General features: G+C 36.4%; 2 long non-coding RNA genes across 3 annotated transcripts in view; one reads left to right on the top strand and one right to left on the bottom strand.

The window, feature by feature from the left end:
• The window catches only part of LOC135130502 (uncharacterized), a 275,273-nt gene extending 265,984 nt beyond the window's left edge, over positions 1–9,289 (top strand). The window contains exons 2-3 of the long non-coding RNA XR_010280798.1: positions 8,645–9,061; positions 9,116–9,289. This is a non-coding gene — a long non-coding RNA (uncharacterized LOC135130502). The remainder of the gene's footprint in view (positions 1–8,644; positions 9,062–9,115) is intronic.
• Positions 9,290–13,811: 4,522 nt separating this feature from the next.
• Positions 13,812–24,416, bottom strand: part of LOC135130501 (uncharacterized) — a 117,020-nt gene continuing 106,415 nt past the window's right edge. For both annotated transcript variants that reach the window (XR_010280797.1, XR_010280796.1), the window contains 3 exons: positions 14,303–14,356; positions 14,141–14,176; positions 13,812–14,028 (listed from right to left, as the gene is read on the bottom strand). This is a non-coding gene — a long non-coding RNA (uncharacterized LOC135130501). The remainder of the gene's footprint in view (positions 14,029–14,140; positions 14,177–14,302; positions 14,357–24,416) is intronic.

The raw sequence follows: 24,416 nt of genomic DNA on the forward strand, positions 1-24,416 counted from the left end.
AGTTTCTTCATTCTCTATTTGGACGTCAGATTCTTCTGCTCTTATTTTCCAAGGTTTTAATCTCGCTGCATGAACTAATTGTTCATTAGCAGAACCAATTTCGATAATTCTATAATTTACTGGTCCAGTTCGTGAAACATTTCTATAGGGTCCAGTCCATTTTGGTAGAAATTTTGTAGCTAATTTCTTTCCCTTTATAGATGGTGTATATAACCATACCTTATCTCCTAGCTGATACTCTTTCGTAATTGCAGTTTTATTGAGTTTTTCGCAACATTGATTTATGGATCCTTCTAAATTTGTAGCAGCTTCTGTGAGTGCTTTATGCATTTGTTTCAGTAAATTTGGTATATATGACTCAGAAATTTCCCACTGTATTTATTCAGATCTTAGAAAAGCATGAAATGAAAGTTCCATATCTCTTCAAACACGAGAAAGTGAGGAGATTCTTTTGTTGTTTCATGAATTCTATTTCGGTGTGCCATTAAGGCAAATGGTAATAGTTCATCTCAGTCAGCATTTTGTTCATCTAGATAATATGACAGCATAGTCCTTAGTACACGGTGCATTCTTTCAATAACTCCATTTGTAGACGGGCGATAAGGAGTAGTTTGAATCTTTTTAATACCCATCAAAATACAGATTTCCTTAAAAAGTTCTGACAGAAACTGTCTTTCACAGTTAATAAAACTCAAGGTGTTTCATATCGTAGAATTATGTTTTGTATAAATGTCTTAGCTACGGTGCTTGCTTTCATATCTGGCATAGGTATTGCTTCTGGATAACGAGTTAGATAATAATCCATACATGTAAGGATATATCGATTGCCTGATGTTGTAACATTCAATGATCCGACAATATCCATGGAAACATATCCCTACGGGCATGCAGGAACTGGCATATGTTGCATTTCTGTCTTTATCTTACTAGAAGATTTTCTTGCTACGCATGAACTACAACTTTCACAGTATTTTCGAATATCTGTAGTCATGCGCTTCCAATAAAAAACACGAGAAATATTCTCTAATGTTTTCTTTCTCCCTCCATGGGATGCTATTGATGCATCGTGATAAAGTTATATAGCAATTGATCATGTCGTTGTGAAGCAGTTCTGTCTTTATAAAATAGTCCTTTTCTTGATTTATAAAATCCCTCAATAGTAATTAACTTTTGAATATCTTTATCTTCACTTTGTAGTTCTTTTAATCTATCTAGATCGTATAAAATTGGAGTGCAATTGTCGTTAATATGTCTAAATGTTCTATCCAAACATGAAGATTCTTCTTCTTCTTCTTCTTCATTTTCAACTGTTACTGGATCTAATTGGTAATCTAATCTTGTTAGGGAATCGACGTGATTATGTTTACCTGGTCGATATTCTATTGTAAATCGATAATCCGTTAAGCTCATTCTCATCTAGCTAGTCTAGAACTAGGATTTTTCATAGATAATTGATATTTTAAAGGTCGATGGTCAGTATAAATAGTAAAATGAAATCCTATTAAACAAATTTTGTAATAATTAATTGCCTATATCACTGTTAAACATTCTTTTTCCATGGTACTGTAATTCTTTTCGACTCCTTTTAGATATCTGCTTGCGTACCACACAGGATGTTCGATATCGTATTTTTGGGCAAGAATTGCTCCTAAAGATACATTTGAGGCATTTGTTACAAGAATAAATGGAGGTTTAAAGTTTGGATACTTTCGTACTGGAGGTGTAATTAATGCTAATTTCAACTGTTGAAAGCTTTCGTTCCAGCAAAAATCCACATCTTTCTTTGTTAGGTTAACTAGAGGCCTAGATAATTTTGCTTGTAAATTCGGTAATAGTCCGTTAAGGAATTGATGTAAGCATTCATCTTGAATGCGTTCAGCCAAAATTCTGTCTTTTCTTTGATCACCGGTTTTTTTTCCAAGTAGAAGTGATATAACAATTTCCCGCTTTTTGAGAAATTGCTATAAAAACAATAATCACCAACTCTGACTTTTTCTTGTGTCCAATTATCTCCTCATGAGATAACTAGAGCTTTTCGAAATAACACTAATTGCTCTGAATTATGTTCTCTTTATTTCACTATAACGCAGGTACATTAATTAACTTGCTCCAATCAGCACTTCTGCAGAACTAGTCACCTCTCATGACTCTTAACTCTCGAAGTACTAAGTCCCAATCATATTCAAAATATTCATTCGACAGTTGATCCTACAACCAATCTCATTTAAACTAAGTCGTAACCGATATTGTCAAATCCGTTGTAGAACCGTCGTTTCCCAATTCGCTCTGGCCATGTTTATGCACTAAATGTAGAAAAGTTCGTTTGTAATGATTTCATTGCTTTCAACGGTTTTAACGAACTCTTCCAAAAATATCCTAATCAAAAATATTATAACAGAAGCGGCAATTATTTGTAATCGCTCAGAATATTCTTGTGCACACTCATCCTGTCGTTGTCTGCAGTTTCGGAATTTTTGGAGAGCGTCACCCGGTAATAACGCTTGATCGAAACGGTTCAATAACGCGTCTGCCAATTGTGCCCAGTTTGTTGATAATTGCAATAGCTCGTTTGCTTCAAGCGCTCTTCTCCTCGGACCTCGCGGTTTTAATTTAGCCATCTTTATTTTATAACTTTCGGACCAATTTCCGCGATCCGCCAAATCATTAAAATAGCTTAAAATCTCGCGAACTGGGGTACTACCGTTGAAATTTGGTATTTGGTCTAATGTAATGGGTACATACATTCAGTGGCGGCTCGTGGTGGATTTTGTTAGGGGGGCAACTTAGTAAAAAAATATAATTAGAATTACAAATTTAGTAACCACTCATAACTTTGCATAGAAATAATTGCAAACTGGCAATACGGTACAACGCTGATATGGGCAAGTATTTTAAAAGCAAAAATAAAAAAACTTACTCCAATTTAAGTTAAAACGATGCCGGTGACACATGCTCAGAGTTTATTGAAACTATACTTTTAAAATTTTATGTTAATATATAATTATAAAACCGGCGCACAGAAAAACTTGGGTTTAATTAACTGTCTTATATATGAAGTCCATCCTTCGATTTTTTTGAGAAACAAAATGATCTATCACAAGATCATTAAAATTGTCTGTTTGTTGAATTAAAGCTTTTTCTATAGACAACATTGAAAGAGCGTTTAATCGGTCGCTACTCATAGTGTTTCGTTTCAGTGTTTTTATTCTAGCCATAGTTGAGAAACAGCGTTCATCTTCTGTAGTTGTCATGGGAATTGTGCATACAATATTAAGAAGTTTCATGGTTTCGGGAAACACTGACGAAAGGTTATTTTCTATAAAAAACCGAAGAAGCGACAATGCTCCTCCAGCAGTTTGAAAATCATCCCTGTTGTAAATAGCGGTCAATTCTCCTTTTAAGACTGTTGCATCTAAGTGAAATTTGCTTACTGCAATTTGAAATTTATCTTCGGGAAAGGTCATTTGATAGTCCTTAAAGGCTTGGATCAAAAAAAGGTGTGACAATGACAAATAATTTGTAGATGAAAAACGTAATTCTATATCTACAATTATTATCGCATCACATACTCGTTGTGCAATTAATTTTAAGTCATTGGTGTTTCGTGGGCGCTTTGCTGATGGTTCCTCTTCATCTCGATAATAATCATAATCAAGCGATTGTCTTATATGTTCTACAGATTTTTTAAAATCTTGTACATACTTTTCAACTGCTGCGGAATCTACACTTCGTTTTTGCAACTGATTGTATAGTATGTCACAGTTGGGCATTATTTTATTAAAAACATGGAGCCAATAATTAAATTCATAATCTTTCAGGAAATTAACGAGCCCATTTGATTTTGTAACTGTTTTGCTGTCATCTTCCCTTTCAATGATTGTTTCTAAACAATTTATTGAATCATTTTTATATTGAAAGATAGTCGCAATTGTTCTGGATTTAAAGTTCCAACGAGTAGCAGGTCCATGAGGTAGTCGTTTGGGGACTACTTCATCTAAAACTGCAGTTCTTTTGGGTGAACGAGAGAAAAATGCTGAAAACGCTTCCGAATTAGAGAAAAAAATTTTTACAGACTTGTGAATGTTTGCTGCTCTCTTAATAATTAAATTTAATTGGTGCGCATAACAATGTATATATTCTGCGTTTGTATAAAAAGTTTTAATGCGAGCTTGAACACCTTCATTGTGGCCACTCATGACTGACGCTCCGTCATATGTCTGTGCTATCAGTTTCTCTGGGCGTTCATTTAGTTTAAGTTTTTCTAATTCATTGAAAATACAAGTACTTATTGCTTCAGCATTCGGTGCGGTTGGAGTAAAAAAACCCATAAATCTTTCATGTATTACACCATTCAGAACATATCGCACGATAAAAACCAACTGAGAAATTGTGGAATTATCAGTTGCTTCGTCAGCTTCGATTGCAATATAATCACACTGTGTAATCTCGTCTTTTATTAATTGCAACGATACTTCTAGAATGGAATCCAGTAATTCATTTTGAATTGTTTTGGATAATCCTGAAAATATTTTTTTCTGTGATTTTTCAATATGCGTTTTAAGGACATTATCCACTTCCGCGAGTAAATTTACCAAATCGCGAAATATGCCCGGGTTTGAAGAAGTTTCGCGTTCGTCGTGCCCGCGTAAAGCAACTTCAAAAGCTCCACAAAATTTTATGCAGTCTATTAACTTGCTTAAAATATATCTATTGTGTTTTACTTCCTCATTATGTTTTTTCACATTTAAACGATACGCCGAATCCAATTGATTCTGAATATTTACTCTACCAAGAGTAGCATATTCGACGGCATAAAATAAATGTCTTTCTGCGATCTTATGCTTTTTACTTTTCTCACCTAAATGTTTCAAATCCTTGACGCCAGTTTCCACCCAAGATTTATCACAATCGCCTTTATCCATTACCAAACACACAAAACAGAAAAAGGCATTTTGTTCGGCACATCCACACAACCACTCTGCACATTCATAAAATCTATGATTAAAGTGTCTTGTTACAGTTTTATTTTTCACTATAGACGTTTGCTTCAAACTTAAGTCCGGCCGAAGTAATCCCAATCCCTTCAGTTGAAGACGTTCTTCGAAAGTTAAATTTCCACTCAACTTCCGGTTTTTAATCGCGGAGACAGTATTCATTTTACAAAAAAATAACGAAATAACCCAAAAGAACACGAATTTTGTACGTGAGATGAGCAGTTCCCGCCTGTTGCATTCTTGCATTAACGCCATGAGCTATGCACACGCGCCGTTCTCATTTAACAATGCATTTCTTTTGTGATTGGCTCGGGCATCTGTGTATATTGCCCGGTGAAGATCCAATTCAACGAATCAAAAGTCGAAGTTTATAGCGCGCAGATTAACTTTTAAATGCACAGGAGGAGGAGCCGAAACTGTTGCCCGAAACCATTTATAATTCATTCAAAGATTTCAAAGTAAGATTTTTGACTGGGAAATCATAAAAAAGAGTATAAATTTAATATTTGATTTTTCTTTTTTAAAATTTCCGACTGAGTAAAATAAAAAGTCAGCCTAAAAAAGTCATTTGGGAGGGCACTGCCCATTTGCCCTCCCGGCAGCAGCCGCCACTGCATACATTATTTCTGGAGTCCTAGCTTTTTTGTCTCCCTCCTTATATTTTTTCTCGACGTTTGTGATTCGTTAGTTTCAAATTAAATTACGGGGTACGAGGTTTTATAGTTGGGTTGTTAAATAATACGGAAATATCACTTTTTCCAACAATTTTACCACAAAACTGCAAGTTACTCTTAATATGTGCTAAATCTCGTGATATGCTTTACATCTTGCGTAAAACTATGAAACTGTTTACCTTTAAAAACATTTTTTTTGTTTATTTTTACTGTGATTACAAAATTACTCTTCATTCTACTACTAAAATGCACAAACTTAAATACAGCAGTGTGTGCTTAAAAAAAGTGGAAACAACGGAATCATCTTAAGAAGCTATTAATCTTTTTTTTTCAATTGTTTTAATTAGCAATAATCACCACCTTGCGTATTAAAAGAACTGCAATTTTGGCCTTTTTTTACGGACAGAACTAGATCTATCAAGCAATTAAAATTTACTGTTCTATTTATTTATCTGTCATTTACTGAAATAAATTATTAAATTAACGAATAACAATTTCCGAAAATAAATTGTTCACGAAACACAATGTTTACTGTTTTAATGACGTTTCCAAAATTTAATGAAATTTAATTTTTTTTCGTGAAAATAATAGACATACCCTTCACATTTTCAACCGCCTTTTTTGAACTGTTTCTCTGATACTGAAATTATGCAAGCTTAATTTTTTTTTTAATTTCTACTTAACTCAGTCTTTTCGTCCATTGCAATAACCTTACATACGCAAGTTTTTAGGAAGTGAAATTTACGCATTTTTCCGCTCGCTCGTAAAATAGTTCTATCAGACCTCATAAACCATCCCACATCCCGCACGCATTCACGGTCACATTGGAGTGTGGCTAATATATATGTTAATTATGGTCGTTAAAATCGTTCGCGCCAGACCCGTACTCAAGTTTTACCGGTCAAAAACAAATTCTCGAAAATAACGCTCAAAAGTCCTTACCATTTCTTTTGTCTTTCTAAACAAAATTATTTCTCAACAGTTATTGAATAAAATGTTAAAAATTAAATTTTTCAGTTTTTCTATAACGCAAAATTTTCAAGCAAACAAAAGCATATACATCCAGTTCAAAAACCAATCCTACCGATTGCGCCAGATTTTCTCCTATAAGTATGTGAGGGGCTGGGGAGATTTTCAAAAATCGTCGTGTCGTAAAAGTATTTGTGTTTCCACCAAATTAGGCTTAATTAACTTTAGTATGAAGATTTTTAGTGGCTAAATGTGCTTTTTGTTAATATTAATAAATTTAAACCATGAAGTTATAAAACTGGACAAAGACATCGTGCCCAGTCAAATGGCGCCAGTATTTAACTGTGAAATTATAAACCTTGATTAGCATGGTGTGAAATCATAAAATTCAAGATTCACAAGGACAACCTTGATTTTTACGACAATGACGATTGTTCTGATTCATACTAACATCTCCAAAAATAAGTAAATTTATCGCCCGTTACACAGGAATGCCTAAAATAATTATTGAGTAGTAAGGTTACTGATCCGCTGTTACATTTGATCAAACGAGTTCTTAAAGTAACTTAACCTATCCACAATGCGTGTCGCATGAACAACTAATTAGGTCCCTACAGATAAGATTCAGTTTGGCTAGTAAAGGTACATTCACAATGAGATAATTTGTATGTAATCCGTAAAATTAGTACGTATAAGTAGTAGTTTGCTACACGCATTTGAATGATACCATTCACATCAGAAAAATTAATACGTATCATTAGTACGTAACGTGAAAGTTTGTAAACTCCAAACTTTTGCGCCCAAACTGCAAATTGAACGTCAAATTGTATGATATGAGTCTGCGCAGTACCTATGTTTAGTTGACAATGTTGACGGACGACGCTCATAACCTATTTTGTGTTGTATTACGTGACAATACTTGTTCTTTCTAACACAATGAATAAATTCTGCCTTCCTTTTCGATATTTTTAATGGTATTTTCACAAATTATTATTATTACCTAACCTCACACTCCATACTTACCGTGCTAATTTTCGTTACAAATTGCACACATTGTGAATGATAAAACCTGGTTCCCGCAGCGTTTTAATTTTGTGTTGAAATTATTTGTACAACTTATCTCATTGTGAATGTACCTTTCAGGTATGCTAATTACGATTGTTTTAAACCGGAGAAAACTACAATAAATTGAGATATTTACGTTATAGAGAAATTCAAAATAATTGGCAATAATTAAAATGATTGAACTGTGGGCTGACAAATATAAAGATTTAAATATGTAGGGATATTAAGATTGGAAATAAATTAAGATTTAAGAGAAATTTATAAGGTTTAGCTGACAAAACACCGCGATAAACGACGCAACAAATACTACCTTCGCCAATGCGCAAAAAGTAAAAACCACACGATGTGACCTCATGGTTTGAAGGACTTCTTGGGAAACTGCTCCATAAAAGGTGGCTATCGGGAAGAATCCTGCTCAGGGATGCTATTCTCGAGCCTTCGTTATCTTAACGCATGCGTTGTTTAGCGACGAATACTAAACACTGTATTCTTGACTGTTCGTTATAAATCGCATATGTTATTTAGCGAAGATTTTTAGTCTTTATGCATCGATTAGGTATTGAAGTGACGGATCAAATAGTATAGTATTCTGTGCTTGTCAACTTCGTTTACAGATTCAATACAAAAAAGGCATACAACAGAAATATTTAAAATGAACGAGTTAGTGCAAATTTTACAAATTGAACATCTAGAAAATTTAGAGGGACAAGTTGAGCATGGCAGAAGGCTGCGCAGAAATCCCAGAAATCCTTTTGCGGAGCTTAATGAGAGGCAATTTATTAACATGTTTCGATTAACAAAACAATTAACTCAATATTTAATTAACATTTTGCAACCTTTTCTTACATCTCCCTTACGCGCTAGCGATTTAAGTATTCAAACAAAGGTAAATATATTATTAACAAATGCTAAAACTTATATCTTTTAATTAAAATTTCCTAGGTCTTAACTGCATTAAGACTATTTGCAAGTGGAAGTTATTAGCTGAATATAGGTACTAATAAATACTTAGATGTGTCGCAGCCCAGTGTTAGTCGGTATATAAACGAAGTGGCCAGTGCCTTAAATGACCCGCAAATATTTAATGGCTATATAAAATTTCCTAATAATTTTGAAGATCTAAATAGACTTAGGCAAGGGTATGTTATCAATTATCATCAAAATGCAAGTTTTTTAAGTTTCAAGTATATTAATTATACGGTATATGTATGTATTAATTTAGATTTTATGATAAACATGGATTTCCGGGAGTAATAGGGTGCATTGATTGCAATTTTTCCTCCAAAAAGTGATGATCCAAGTTATCCAGAACATCTATATATCAACCGAAAAAATTATCATTCCGTAAATGTTCAACTGGTATAATTATGTAGCTGTCTCTGTCTCCCCTTAAAAAAAGCCTATGATTTTTAGATATGTGATTCAAATCTTAAAATCTTCAATGTTAACGCCAAATTTCCTGGTAGCACACATCTGGAGTCGCTCAAATGTAGAAACATTCATACAGCATCTTCATTCTTATGATCACAAATATTATTTCCTAGTAGGCAGGTACCCAGTTTTATATACTTCCTCTTTTACAAAATACTAAAGTACATTAAAAGTCTAGGTTTTAATAGGTAATTACTATTGAAATGATACATATAAGTAATTACCACGATTACGTTAACAGGAGACTCAGGATATCCGTTAAGGACGTGGATTTTAACTCCTTTTAGTGAAAATGTTCAGCCAAATTCACCTGAACAAAATTTCAACGAGATTCATAAAAATACTCGTGTTAAGATTGTGTGCTGTAACGGTGTTCTCAAAATGAGATTTCGTTGTCCTTTAAAGCACAGGGTTCTTCATTATACTCCACCAGTATGTTGCAAAATAATTAATGCTTGTGCTGTGCTTCACAATCTGTACATCGAGCATTCGAGCATAATGTACCCGAACCAAATGAACCACTTGATGCTGAAGTGGACTTTGGTGTCGATGACAATGGAATTGAAGAAAATGAAGAGATACAAAATCAAAATATTTATCGAAGAATAAACCCTGGCCTAGCAGATGGCAAAAGAAAAAGATTGGAAATCGCTAGACGGTTTATGCGGCGACCTTAAATTATTACATCATTTTGCTTCTTCATGTCTATATTTATTTTAGTTTGATGTTAAGTTTAGGTTAATAAAAAGGCCCTTGTTATTTCGTTATAAGTTAAATTTATTATTTTATTGATAGGAAACAAGGCAGTAAGAAAAAAACACAATAACTAAACAATATTCCAACATTAAAACCTATTTTGGGACAAATTTGTCAAAGCATTTGCAATCTTTTCTATAGCTTCCTTTTTTACTTCTAAATCATACCGCTTTATTATGATATTTATTATGGAAGGAAGTGACACACTCGTCCTTATTTAGTTTAATAATCGGGAAAATATAGTTTACAAAAAGGACATGAGTTTTTATGTCAATTACAAACTTATTATCTCTTAGCCTACTAGATGGCGCTAATTTGCATTCAGCGGTCACCAACAGTTTAAACATTCTATTTTCATTTTATAATAAGTTTCTTTCATTGTTAATTTCTTAACCAAATTCTCATTGTATGCCTGTGTTGCACTTGCTGAATTTATTAATTGTGTTACCCGTTTTGGAACTTTTTTCAATTTTTTATCGCTTGAAACGGATTTTGATACAAAAGATACAGTTTCGTTGATGGAATCTGTTGGTGGAGAAGTAGAAGTTGAAGGTTTGTCCAAACCTGCCGCCCATAAAATTTCTTCATCCGCTTCTAAATATATATATAATATTCTCCAGAATAGATTTTTTGTAAAGTGTTCGCTATAAATCGCTATATAACGTATGCGCTATTTAACGCATAATGTCAAGAATAGCACTCCAGGTCCGGCTCCTGGTGACGGTGTTATTCCCTGCACTACCGTAGCAAATCCCAGGGGACATGACGTGAAGAGTGAAGAAGCAAGACGAGCGAACAGCAGAGCAAAATAATCCCAGAGGAAAGCTTACGGGGAACCGATGGTGATGCCTCTTGTCCACCCAACACTGTGGCACCGACCCTCAGAAAAATTCACCCATTTGCAGGGTTTTGGATTTGATGGAGAATTTTACTTAAAGAAGTTTGTATATTTGATAATGAAGCGGAATACCACCGTTTCCATTCCAACTTTCAAGTCGGAAGGACCAAAAAACCTCAGATTGACTTCCAGCACGGTGTTTTTTGGACGGTGAGGCGTGTGATCATCCTTGATGAGGACTACCGTACCTATTTCGACATTGTTTACATGCTTGGAGAATGCTCATTTGCCGCGCTGATACAAGCTATGGAAGTACTCGTTTTTCCACCTATTCCTCTTATACTCAGCTGACAACGGTCTAATGCTGCAACTAGTTTGGGTGTTACGAATTTTTTGTGTCCCCTCTTTATTTTTTTAGATGTCTCTGCAGGCTCGTAATCGTTTTCACTAACAGATTTTTCCTCAGATTTTCCACAGTTCCATTCTTCATCTTCAACTGCTGTGCTTGAGGCTGAAGAGTTTTCAGAAAGACTGTGATATCCTTTCCTCATATCGCACTTTTCTTTCATGTTCTATAAGCCTCCGCTTTTCTGCTCGTCGTTCTTTAGATTCTAACTTTCTATCTATACCTCCGATGCAACCCTTACGCTCTTTCCCTCTTTGTGCAATTAACAACTGCTTATGTTCTGCTAGTTTAATCGTCGTTAAAGCGTCGGCATGTGCGTTGTCAAACAAACTATTCAATTTTTCTTTTCCGGAATACATCTTTTGTTCGTTTGGCATTTTTTTGCAAATTTCGCCATTCTTCATATAATTTTAAAAGTTTATCGACACAATGATGTAACGCTCTTGTTGGTATCCCCACTTTTTCCCAAAAAATTATTGCTTCTCGCACCGCTAATCTTGCACTCTCTCGTGTATTTAACTTAACTTCTCTCAAATTATAAAAAAAAAAACTGATAACACTTGTTTATTCGTAGGAAGCTTTGAGCCAAGTATTTGAGTCTCTACTATTCCTACCAAATATAGGTATATATGTCTAAGCCTCGGGATGCCATTAGAATTTTTTGTAATCGCTAACATGCTCCACATAACACAAAAAATACAATTATTTGACGTTTGTACTCAACACCTACTGCATATTATGCAGGTTTTAATTTTTGAAAATTCAAGTTCATGGCGGCACGGAAAGGGATAAAGGGAATGGGTTAAAATTTTTTATGTGTACTGTCTATTTCAAATGTAAACTTTTTGGAAGGTGAGACCAACTTAATTCGAAAAAATACAAAATCACCTCTACATAAGGAACACCCTATTATATACATATATAAAAAAAATATATACAGTTGGCCAAAAAATTTCAGACGTCAATGTCATACAGTCGTCAGATAGTGTAAACCAACCTTTAGATGTTTAGGTATTTATGTATTTTGAAAGTTTGACATTCCAGCTGTCCGAAATAATGACAATAAAGCATAGACTACATTAAAATTTTTGACATGACAGAAAAGTGATGTTTGAAATTTTTTGTCGGAAACTGTATATGTAAATTGAGGAGATTTAAACATTTAGAAAATATCCAGATTACTACTTTCACTAATAAATAAAATTAGGAAAATTGTAATATTAATGAAAAAATAATTTAGGAAAACTGGATCAATGAGGAACCTCGCGGAAATAATTTGTTAACGTTTTCGTGCGATTCACACCGTCAAAGAAGAACTCGTTCAGGAAAGATAACAATACATCCGGCGATAATAATTAATTGACCGGATCGACGGCATTCCGTGAGCAGATGAAATCATTAGTCAGTTCCGATAAATGAGCCTTGAGCGCGACAACACTGCACGTGCGAAATTCATACAGTAAGCAAGATAAACACATCTCTCTCACTCTTTATCTTGAAATTAAAATATCGCCACGAACAAAAGACGGATTTGGGTATAATTGGCTCATAAAATTTATAAAACCACACATAATTGCACTAAAAACGTATACGTCTTTCGTATTAAGTAGGGGAAGTCCGGGAGATTTGAACCGCTTTTTATTTAAATCATCATAATTTCCTATAAATAAGGTATAGAGATATGACTGGGATTTTAGGCGATAGCTTTGTTATTCAGGCATAATCTGGCGTCATTACTTTTTGAATATCGTAATACTACAAATAGATATAAGGATTTTAATAAAAAATGAGATATGAGTCAGATCTCCCCACCATCAGGGACATTTGAACCAGAGTTTGGGGAGAGTTGACCATTCTTTTTTTGGGAAAGGGACAAACATTTTAAGTTTGAATCACGAATTTATTGACTTCAATATCACAAGATGAAGTTAGTACTAGCACTTATTTTAAGGAAAAAAGCAAAAAACTAACAATACTTCTAAACATTCCAAACTTAACTAAATTTTCAAATATTTGTATCAAGTTAACAAAATTAAACATTTTAATAATCAGACTAATTGGTCTTTCTAAACTAATAACTTATTCTAATACCGAAGCGCCGGGGCGACCATCGGGAAATAACCCGGCATCATAGGGAACGGCGCTGGAGGAGGTGGAGAAGTAGATAAAACCCCCAGGGATAGTTCCGACGCTGGAACGGAGATCGGCCGCGGTGGGGGTGAAGTTCCAAGAGACGCCAGAATCTCCGAAAGCGTCACGGAAGAGGGAGAAAGGCTGCGAAAATCGGCACCCGGACGGTTCACCCCTGGTTGAAGGTGGTGATCTGAAAAAAAAACCCAGATGGAAAGATAAAAGTTAAGGGAAGCAAGACACAGAGCCGCTAACCAGTCCATTACAGAGCAAGAACAAATAAGAGTATCACTTTTTGAAATTGATCAAAGAAATTTAACCATTGAAAAATTTCATACTTACCCATTTCGTATGCTTTCGGGAACAAAAATGAGCACGATGGGACACATAAGAAACTTATAAATACCATTTCTGCTTATTCGGGAATTTTTAGTATAAACACTGCCGAGACACTACCATGCAAAAGTTATGAATTCTCATAATTCATTAAGCGACTACAACAGCCCCTGTGTTCGATTGAAACACCGTACGAAAAGGAAAACAAAATATCTACTTATTTTCATTTATTAACAAAATCCAAGACAAAAAAAAAGATACAGAATAAATCGAAGGGAACTCGGGGTTTTAAAAGTGGAGGACCACTTTAATGTGGTCCCTGGCGTGCGAGAAAGCTACGCGGCCCCCGTTCGGGAGCCGCAGGACGAGGGCCCCGTTCAGGCCCAGCTCCCCCGCCGGATGCGTCCATTCTCATCATGGCCGTGTGCCCTAGAAAAAAGCACAAAAACACTTTCACAAATCGGTTCAGCATCCAAAGAAAAAAAAAACAACAACAACGGAAAAGGAATGAACATAATAAAGGAATTAATTCAGTACTCACCGGTTCCGGGTGCTGCAGGTTCGTCTGGGACGGCGGCTACACATAAAAAAAAACAAACAAAAATAAATAATAAAGATTTAGAAGAGTAAGAAAATTATAAAATCTTTGGAAATAGAAAAACCCCTCCCAAGAAGGGAAGAAATAATATACATCTATACTCACGGGCCTCGTCCAAGCTATTCCTCCTCGAGTCCCGCGCTAAGTAAATTCTACGATCTGTAACAACGATTGAGTTAAGAAAAAAAAAAATTAAGTACCTTGGTAAAGGACGGGAACAAGAACTCACCCATCCTGCCAGCAAGTCAGGGAGAGAATGAAGAAAAGCCACCAATACATTTTTAATCGCCAGACAGAAGACGCATTGTTGTCATAAAAATATGGTATCGAGGATGACAAACAAGAAGAGAGAGGGAACAATGGGAAAGGGCGCTGACGAGGACCGACCACCGACCAATGCTTGGTTCAAAAAGGAAAAAGAAAGAAAAAATGAAACGGAGACGCGATAAAAGATAAGCTCGAGTGAACAAATCAGTGAAAAAAAAAAAGGAAGGGAGAAGAACAAGACGCCAAGGAATCTTCAAAGGAATCGCTGCTTAAATTTTGAAATCCCCCGGGAACCCCCCAGCAAACGTGAGGGCTACCCACCGAAAACAACAGCCAGAAACCTTACAGGTCCTAAAAGGCGTTAATGAACATCAGGAAAAAAAAAACCGAAATGCAATCCCGGGAACCAAGCGATAAGCGAGCCAGCGAATATCGACGCTAATTACCCCTGAAAAGATAACCGGCAGGCAAGCAACAGAAGACGCTGCGCTGTACAGTTTGGACGTGGGCAGAAAGATAAAAATAAAAGGGGACATTAAATGCGGAATTCTTCCGATTAAAGGTGGGAAACCAACGATAAGAGAAATCGGCAAAGGAGATGTAACGGGGACAGAGAAAAAAGTTTACGATTTGCCACTGGAAACACCTGTTAATTGTAATTAAATAACAGTAGCTCCCCTAGTGTATTCAAAATTGCCTAACCACCGTACCCAATAAATCTTTTTCTAAAACTAAAGGGCTTGCGTTTCCCTTAATAGTTTTTTTTTATAAAACCACCATTAAGAACTCGCATTTTCATTAACAAATTAGCCACGATGATTTTAAATGTTTTATAAAGTCTCCATTAGCTAGGCATAGACGAACACTTTTATTGACACTTTTGCATGCGGCGAGCAAAAGTGACGGATAAATCCGTGCATTTATTTGCAGACTTGCCGCGCCACATCACGAGCCACGCAAACTCGGCGACAAGTCGCAACTTGCACGCCACCATAAACGTCCGCACTTGCTTGACGTTCAAATTTAATAATAATATTAGTGACTATCACGATTAATAAAGTGCGGCAAAATAATGAGTAATAAAGAATTTTTGACTGAATTTATTGAGGTTTATAGGCAACATACTGCTTTATGAAAAGTCAAAAGTTCAGAGTATGTGATAAAAACTTGAAGAAGTTGGGAATATGTGCTTTATTAGAAGTATGTAAAAAATATAGAGTGACTGGTGGTGAGGATATGGTTAAGAAAAAAATTCAGTCGTTGAGGAGTACCTTCAGGAAGGAACTTAAGAAAGTAGAGCGGTCCATGAGAAGCGGTCGTGGAAGTGACATTTATTTGCTAAATTTATGGTACTTTGACCTATTAATGTTCATAAAAGATCAAGAACAACCCACATCCAGCATCTCGAATATACGCAGTCCTTCTTCTGTATTAACAGAAGATATCTCCAACGATCATAATGACAGTGAAGACAATAATAGTGATGGGGAAAGAGAAAAGGATGCAGAATCTCAGGACCCTGAAAGCCAGGAATCGACCAACATGCACGAAAGTCTGGATCAATGTTTGGATAGCCTGGTAAAGAAAACATTACTTTTACTTTTAATTTTATTTAAAAAAAAAAAAAAAAAAAAAAAAAAAACATTCATATACATTATGGATTAAGACTTCCCCATCCTTAACATGTCATCTTGCCAAGATACCTTTCCATTGCCATTGAAATATTGGATATACTTTTGTCTATTTTCTTTTGCATCAAGTGCTTGACCTGTTCTGTCCGAAATCTGCAAAGGACATAACTGAACAGCATTTTGCCTCCATTCTGCATTTTTCAATAATTCGTGTGTTTGCTTATTTTCCGAATCAAATAATGAGGTAGGTCCTATGTATTGTGTTTTTCTCTTCATTAGATAGTTGTGTAAAGTACAAATCGCTAATACAACATATTGTATATGTAATGACTTCATATTTATCGCAGTATGCAGTACCCGAAACCTTGCTGCTATAAGACCAAAAACATTTTCGACGACATTACGACCTCTTGATAGGCTATAGTTGTATATGCGGTTTTCGTAGTTTAGGTTTCTTTGAGGCAAAGGTTTCAAAATGTGTTTGTGGATAGCAAATGCTTCATCACCAATAAATACGAAATTCATATTTTCTTTACATTCATGTCTTTCAGGCAACTGTAATTTTTCCTCTATAAGAAGTTGATAGAACCTTGTATATTGTAAAATTCCCCCATCAGAAATTCTTCCATTTTTGCCTGCATCCACAAATATGAATTCATAATTGGCATTAACCAAGGCCATTAACACAATGCTGTAGAAATTTTTGTAATTAAAGTATTGGGCACCAGTGTGTGGTGGCGCCCAAATGCGGATGTGTTTTCCATCTATTGCTCCGCCACAGTTAGGTATTTGCCATTTTTCTTCAAAGTCTTTCGCAATTTCTTTCCATTCTTCTTTTGTAGACGGAAACTGAAAAATAAAGCATTTATTCAATTATGATTTTACAGATTCGCAGTACATCCACCCCGCATAGTAGCAATACTACAATTAATACGGCATTTATCACTAAAGAGAGACACAGAAAGCAAAAGCAAAAAAAGGAAGATCTAACTGAGCATAGACAATTTTTACAAGTTTGCACCGACGCTCTGACAAGTGCAACCAGGAACGAAGTTGGAGATGACAGCGCTGCTTTTGGCGCATATGTGGGCTCAAAGTTAAAAACAATTACAGATACATCCCAGAAAATGTATGCGGAAAGTTTAACCTTCCAGTAGTCGCGTCCTGTTTTCAAGCACAAGTAGTCACGGCGGTCTGAGAGACCGCTATTTAAAAAAAACAAAATTGAGTGCATTTCGCCAAATCTAGAAACGGTTACGTTACGTCAAACATAAAATTTTTGATTAACGAATACATGTTTTTAGTTCTGAATAACAAAAAATATATTTTCAGTTTATTGTTTTTTATTGCGGTCAAAATGACAAAAATAATTTTTTTTAAAACCTTACTGAAACGAAACATGTTAGTTCTAACTACAAATAAAGTAAAAATAGCCGAGATGAGAACAAATAATCAAAATAAGGCATTTTTTTGGCAACATCGACAAATTGCTCCCAAATGCTCCAAACACATGCAATGAAAACAGGCAAATCTAGTTTTTCTGTTTTTTTTTTTCTGTCGCAATATGCACATCTTCCTTTTTCTGCGTTTGGTACAGTCGTTTCTGCAACTTCGATTGTATTTGGTTCGCAAAATTCTTCTAATCTTGCCTTCAGCGCTTTCGGAAGCGTTGTCATCACCGCGCGAACTCGCAACTGAGGTAAAATCAATTCATTGGCAAGTTGCTTTAGAAAATTCCGTCGTAAAATGGTGATACTAGGGTTATTCGCTGCATAAATGACCTGGGAATTAATTCCAGCAATGTTCAGAATCGAATAAAAAATGACCATAGGCCATCTTCTAGTATTTCTTGCTACGTTATAACTGGCGGTCAGTTTATCGACAACGTCAACACCGCCTTTGGTGCGGTTGTATTCCGTTATCATTGTAGGTTTGTGCAAATCACCAGTATCTTCATCGATTTCATCGTGGTGATGCAACGTAGAAATTAAAAGCACATTTTTGTTTTTTTTTCGGGATATATGATAGAAGGGTACTCTCTTGTGTAAATCCAAACATGCTAGTGCACGGTGGACGACTCACTGGTTTTGAAAATTCTAAGGGCACCTTGCGCTTGTTTTTTCGTATGGTTCCTATCGATGTAAGTTTGTGGTCAGAAAGTAATTTCTTGATAAGTGGCAAAGTGAACCAATTGTCCATTGTAACGTTGCGACCTGATCCAGAAATATGCTGACACAATCTTAGAACAACATCATACGGAGTGTTTGACAATTTATAGGGCCCTTCTGGTTGTAATCCTACATACACCTCCAGCTTGCTCGTGAAGAACATTAGTGCGTCGCAAATTGCCAGTATTTTCAGACCGTACTTATTGGGTTTAGAGGGTATGTACTGGCGAAAGCTGCACCTTCCTCTAAACCCCACTAACATCTCGTCAATGGTAACGTATGCCGAATGGTGATAGCCTCTTTGGCAATTGGTGTTGAAGAGGTCGAAAAAATCGCGTATAGCAGCCAGCTTATCACTGGATCTTCGCTCCGGCCGAGTGGCTTTTTTGTCAAACCTCAAACAGCGAAGTAAAAATCTAAATCGTTGTAACGACATTGTAAGGCGAAATATTTCAACACCAGACCCGTCAGTTTTCCACAAATCTTCTGCATTCAAACGATTAGCGTGGTAGGTTCCGGCCATGTACAGTAATCCAAGTAGGGCTCTTATTTCCACAACATTAGTCGGTAGGACATCTCTGCTGCGAGCAAATTTGTCTGTTATTGACTCTATATATGCATTAGTACAGATCACGATCATGTTGATCATTTCATCATTGATGAAATATTCCCATATTTCTAACGAATTTTTCAAAGTCCGTGTTGCTGCTGAAGGACCGGGTAAACGCGTTATAATGTTCTCTTTTCTCGTCCTCACTGTTCTGGGAGTAGATGAATGTTTCCTCCATCGGGTTCCATCCTTTCCGATAAACGACAAAGAATTACTGAGGATTTCGTCTGTTTCTTCAACATCAGATATGTCTTGTTCAGAATCACTATTTTCAAGTTGTTCTTCCTCGTGATCTGATTCAGCTTCTTCTGATTCGTCGTCATAGGCGTCATCCAAAATCTCATTATTTTCATCCATCACGTCCTCCATCATTTGCCTGAGTCGCTCTTGCTCCGCCTCATAAGAAGCCATTACTGAAACGATTGGCAATAATGGTTTTGCTGCCACAAATTAAAGCATAAGAAAATACCTTAGTGATTATTTTGATAATAAAAAAAGTTACGTCAGTAGTCACCGCGGTCTCACAGACCGCAAGTGCTTCCAATTGCAGGCAAACAAACCCAACGTCACTCAAACTCACACTGCCCATCCGAATGCACAACTTATGAAGGTAGATGGAGAGGGAGTTCGAACCGCCTTTAATTTATTTCGCAAATTAAGAATAAATACGCTTGCGGTCTCTGAGACCGCGCGCGACTACTGGCAGGTTAATTACTCAAGTATTGCAAAAAGGAGTAATGAACAAGTTGTCAGAGACCACGATGGTTACTGATCAGAGAGAACCAACATACGTCAACCCATTTTGGTACCCCCATTATTCAGCAAACGGGGCCCACACGTCTTCACGTAATAATACTACTGTTACTGCTTCATCAGCTGTGCCACGTGATAATCTGGCATCTACTATGTTGGAGACTACTTCAGCCGCACAATTTTATTCAAATTTTGAAAATCTTTAAGTTAGTTTCTATATACCATTCTGTTTTTGCTTATTTTAATGTAAGAATTTGTTTCATTTGATACTAATATTAAATACTTTTTTATAACTGCTTACCTTTAAGAACTCTGTTTGCAGAACTTCATATATCACCCTGCACGTTTCTGGAGTTATGTATCCCAAAGCTTGAGGGGATATACCTGTGCTAAACTTTAAATCTTCATAGCTGCGGCCAGTCTCCAAAAACCGGAGAGTTACTATAAGGCGTTCATTTGGAGGGATGCTCTCACGCATTACAGTGTCTTTTTTCTTAAGATAAGGTTCTAGACGGTGTAGAAGGTCATCAAAAGTATTAGTGTTCATCCGTAAATAATTTTTATAGTCATCGGGCTCATTAACGCGCAATTCTTTCAAAAGTTTTACGTCACTGTGGTTTTCTCTTTCACGTAGCCATTTTTTTTTGCCAAACACGTCGTTTTCTTTTTGTATTTTCATTATTATAATTTGCAAACATTGTATAGTACATCAGAGCACTAGCACTAGTAATAATAATTAATTTTCTTTTCTTGTTAATTGGCGACATTATTATTATTTTCACAATAATATTTATTTTTATTACGCACTCTTCGAATTGTGAACTGTAAATACCGCTGGCGTGGCTCGCGACCTCTTGAAATGTTCAAAGAGCCACGAGCCACGCAAATCCGTCGCGCAAATCGTCAGATCACACCCATAAACATACAGATTTGTACGGGACGAGCATTTCGTCGGAAAATTCGTACGATTTGCACGTGTGTTTATTGCCTCGGTCGTAAAACGGCTCGCCACATGCAAAACTGACGGATTTGCTCGCCCCATGCAAATCCGCTGGAAAATGTGTGTGTCTATGCCTAGCTATTAAGCACTTGCGATTCTCGTAACCACTTAACAGTGATTTTTTTTATCAGGCAACTATGTTTTCATTGACAATTTAACAACAATAATTCCTATATAAAACTACCCTTAAGGACTTTCGTTTCCTTTTAACAAATTATTAACAAAATTTTTCAAGGCCACCCTTAACGACTTGCGCGTCCATTCACTACTTAACAACAATGAATATTTTCCTAAACCTTAAGAACTTTTTTTTTTCACTAATAAACTAGAAACTCTAAATTATTTTAAAATTATTCAAGAAACACCACGCAATCGCGACTCGTTTCTTGCAGTCCAAGTAACGTTCATACTTGTAAATATTATTAATGATTAAGCATCTGCGAACATTAAGCTAGTGCCTTATTGATCAATAATCCAACTTACAATAAGTAGAGTCAATGAATTAAGGAAGTAATAGCCAAGGGGTTGTGGACAATCGGTAACCATCGGGGCACCTCAATGATAATCCACAACAAAGGAATCTCGCAAATACCCGCGTTCCAAGTACCACTAATACTAACCACCGAAGCGCATAAACGAACCAACCACAGGAGCTGATAGGAGTGATGACTGTGGAAACTTATTTTCAGACTACGAGTTCAAAAAGAAATCATAGCTCGATGAAAGATCTATAGCTTAAACAAACAACTCTTGGAGAAAAAACACCAACACCAACGAAAGGATTCATAATGACGAACGGTACCGACCCTCCCCAACCGGAGGCAACAACGGTAACTAATCGACACTGAGGGCTTTTACCTCGCCTCTAACGATCTGTGTTATAAGACCCTGAAAGAACCACATAGAGAGGACGCACTTGTGGTACCCACATCAATGAAAAAACGTATCATTCAACTATATCACGACACCCCGTGGACAGCTCACGGCGGAGTGTCCAAGACAACACAACTCATCCAGAACAACTTCTATTGGAAAGGAATGCGAAATGATGTAGGTATTTACTGTCAGGGTTGCCACTCGTGTAACATCCATAAAACGCACCCCGCTATGGCTCCCGAGATGCAAGTGATGACAGTCCCATCCTGCGTATGGGGTATGATATCTCTAGATATTGTGAGACCCCTACACCGGACAAGTGCAGGAAACCAATACCTCCTAACCTGCATGGATTATCTCAGTCGCTACCCTGAATGCATCCCAATACCAGACATGAGAGCCAAGGTAGCCAAGGCTTTTGTAACTCAGGTCATTTCGAGACACGGTGCACCACATATCCTCCTCACCGACTGTGGTACTCAATTCATTTCGGAATTATTCCGAGAAGTTTGCAAAACGCTAGATATCGAGAAAATACAAACAAGGTCCTACAGACCCGCCACCAACGGGGTGATCGAACGCATGCACCATGTACTTAAGACTATGATTTTACATTACTTATCTGACGAATACATCGAATGGGACGAAATGATTCCCTTCGTATTAATGGTATATCGAGGTCGAATACATGAAGCTACCAGGGAAACACCAATCTTTCTGTTACATGGAAGGGACATGAAACTGCCCTTCCACACGCTCACCAAACCAACAAGAAATACGACATCGATGACAACTATGTAACAAATGTTGGCCCGAATGCGCTCAGCCTGAAAAAGTGCTGCAGAAACAATCGAAGTAAACAATCAAGCTCGCTGTGACAAATTCAACAGAAAAGCGAAGGCTTACAGTTATCAACCAGGAGATAAAGTTTACCTACACACACCCGCAATTAAATGGCGGAAATTAGCAGCGAAATTCCAACCAAAGTGGAGTGGACCCTATCGAATCCTAAAACAAACAGGACCCGTAAATTATGTTATCAAGGAAATCGGAGGCAAGAAGGAGTCCTTGGTACATGTCAGCCGCCTTAAACCATGGCTATCGAATCAACCGCCGAGCAGTGACGTCGTACAAGACACAGAAGACGACGTCGACTTCGATCCAACACAACAACTCTTGCTCGCCAAATAATTGTTATTATTTAGGAACTCGGTAGAAACTAAAACACGTTGTTTACTCTCGGACAGTACAGAACTTACATCTTTATTTTAACAACTATGAACGGTTGGTACAGGAAAACGGAAGTACAATATGGCCGCAGTAGAAAGCGCGTACATTTGAATTAAAAACCTAATAATATTTGAAACACTTTCAACACCCCCACTTATCATAAAATTAACCTAAAAATACAATCAATTCAAGCCTATACGAACCTATAACGAACTTTCTATGCTTAACACTATTTAAACCTTTCGTTAAGATATCAGCCACCATCTCATCACTTTGAAGATAATTAACGTTAATAAATTCCTGTGAAATAGATTCTCTTAAAAAATGGTGCCTAACATATATGTGCTTAGATCTCTTATGGAAAACTAGATTTACAGACAGTTTCTGTGCACCTTCGTTATCATTAATACAATCTAGTTCTCCGGTCAGTTCACAAATTAAATTCCTTGAATATATAGCCTCTTTCGAAGCCTCACTTAATGCCATATATTCGGCCTCTGTACTAGAAAGAGCGACTGTTTTTTGTTTGCTACTTTCCCAAGAAACCGCTGGACCTGACAATTTAAAAACATAACCGGTGTAAGACTTTCGATCATTTTTATTTGACGCCCAATCTGCATCAGCATACCCTACTAATTTTTCATCAATTTTTTAAAATTTAAGACAATATGACTTAGTACCCTTTAAATATCTAAGTATCCGTTTGGCATATTTCCAGTGATAACTATTGTAGCAATTATTAAATTGGCTCAAAAAACTAACACTAAATGATATGTCTGGTCTTGTCAAAGAGGTACATTAAACTACCTATTAGTTGTTGATAAGGTAAAGTTCTTTCATCTTCTCTTCTTTGACTTTCCTCATCTACAAAATTCTCAACAGGTGTTTTAACACTTTTACAATTAGTCATGTTAAATTTCTTTAACAATTCATCAATATATTCTTCCTGATCTAGAGTGATTACCCCTGTTGAAGAATCCCTCGTTATTCACATACCCAGACATCGTTTTGCCTCCCCTAAATCTTTAATCCTAAATTCTGACCCTAAGCTATTCTTTAAGAACATAACATTGTCATCGTCATTCGAATAAATAAAAGAATCGTCTACATACAAAGCCACGACAGTCATTAAATCATTGGACTTCTTCACATATAAACAAGGTTCTAAAATTGATTTCTTATACCCCAACTTCACTAAAAATTCATCAATTCTCTTGTTCCAAGACCTAGATGCTTGTTTTAATCCATAAATGGCCCATTTTAATTTACAAACTTTTTGTGATTCATTTTCCTTTACAAAACCTTCAGGCTGACGCATATAAACTTCTTCCTCTAAGTAGCCATTTAGGAAAGCTGTTTTAACACCTAAATGAGTCATTCCAAGATTTAATCTAACCGCTAACGCAGCTTTTACACCATTAACCATATCACAAAATCGGCATCAACGGAGTCTCAACTCGGGTCCCGCTAAGGGACGATTGGACGTCACGAACATCACATGGGAATCCCTAGAGACTTCCACCAAAGAAGTTCACCTCTTCTGGAAAACGAGCGATACAACTTCTACCTCTTGTCTACTCAGTGTGGGGATACCATTTCCTTATACCTGCAGCATGTCAATGACCAAATCAAAGTCGATCCACGGAACTACGGTACACCGCACATTTCAGTACAACCAGTTCAA

Source organism: Zophobas morio, unplaced genomic scaffold, assembly GCF_036711695.1.
Source record: "Zophobas morio isolate AGI-343-1 ecotype UQ-CSIRO unplaced genomic scaffold, CSIRO_AGI_Zmor_V1 ptg000017l, whole genome shotgun sequence".
NCBI classification, from domain to species: Eukaryota; Metazoa; Arthropoda; class Insecta; order Coleoptera; family Tenebrionidae; genus Zophobas; species Zophobas morio.